Raw genomic sequence first — 1,579 nt, 5'->3', positions numbered from 1 at the left:
TTATAGACAGCTGTGAGCTTCCATGTGAGTGCTGGGAATTGAACCCAGGTCCTCAGGAAGGGCAGTCAGTGCTCCCAACCACTGAGCCCCGTGAGAGGCTTCTGAAACTATCTAGACTGAGGCCTTTAAGCTCCGATGGTATTGTTTCAGGTTTAGCTACATTACCATTGGCGTCTATGTCTGCCTCCACCTCTGAGGACCTTCTGATGATCCCTCAACAGACACCCCCCTTTTCTGGAGAACCCCTCCAGACTATGCTCTGTCACATGACAGAATGCCACCACTAAGCAATACTCCTTTTCCTCCAATATTCCCACTTAGCTCTGAACTTTCCTCTGAGGTGATTTGACCCTGCACTAATCTGTGTGGGGAGTGTGGATGCCACTCTGTGGTGAAGCATCTAATCTAAGTGCTAAACTATACACCTCTCCCCAAGACAAGAAGCTTCAGCTTCAGGTCAGGCTGGGCTCGGAGTAAGGCCCCTGCTGCCTCCAAGCAGGATCCAAAGGAGTTACTCTTTAACAAGGCCTGGCTGTAGTCTGTCTTCGGGCACCCTGACACTACTCTAGCAGATGAGCAGGCTTTGAGCCCTCCTGACCTTCGCTATGTACAATAAGCCCGCCCCAAGGAGAAACAATCCACACTGTAGGTCCCGTTCATCAGCAAATAACAAGATGCTGCCTGATCATCCGGACATGAGCACCACACAGGTGTCTCAAAGAACTACAACCCTGGACCCCACCACATGGAATACTGCCTGGCTGACCACACAGACTTTATCTCTCCCAGCCAAAGGGGGGAAAGTTTGTGCAATTCCCCTCTACTGTCTTACCTGCTGGGGCTGCCGTGCAGTACATCTAATAAACCTAGTGCTTTGTGTTCTTGTCTTGTTGAATTCTTTCACTGCCTGCACTTCACCAGCCTGTCATTGTGTTCCCGGACATGGTACCAAGTGCATGTCCCATTGTTGCATGGAACTTCATAGATAAGTTTGTAAGAACTTCAAAGGTGGGCTGGAGTGATGGCTCAGTGATTGTGTCTTCTAGAGGCCTCAAGTTCAGTTCCTAGCACCCACTCCAGCTGGGGGAATCCAATGTCTTCTTTTCTGCTAGGGCATGCACTACACTCATGTGCACAAACTCACTATAGGCACATACACACAATTTAAAACAATACAAACTCACATAAACATAATTTAAAACAATACAAATTTGGGATTGGAGAGTTAAGTGCACTGGCTTCTCTTCCAGAGGTCCTGAGTTCAATTCCCAGCAACCACATGATGGCTCATAACTATCTGTAATGAGGTCTGGTGCCCTTTTCTAACAGGGAGGTGTACATGCAGGAGAAACATTGTATACATAGTAAATAAACTCGCACTCAGACACACACATACACATAATTAAAACAGTACAAAGTTTGCCAGCAGCCGGGCGGTGGTGGCGCATGCCTTTAATCCCAGCACTCGGGAGGCAGAGGCAGGCGGATCTCTGGGAGTTCAAGGCTAGCCTGGTCTACAAGAGCTAGTTCCAAGAGGGCACCAAAGCTACAGAGAAACCCTGTCTCGAAAAACCAAAAA

Source organism: Microtus ochrogaster, chromosome 8 (assembly GCF_000317375.1).
Source record: "Microtus ochrogaster isolate Prairie Vole_2 chromosome 8, MicOch1.0, whole genome shotgun sequence".
NCBI classification, from domain to species: Eukaryota; Metazoa; Chordata; class Mammalia; order Rodentia; family Cricetidae; genus Microtus; species Microtus ochrogaster.
The sequence above is the reverse complement of the archived record's forward strand: the minus strand, read 5'-3'. Positions refer to the sequence as shown.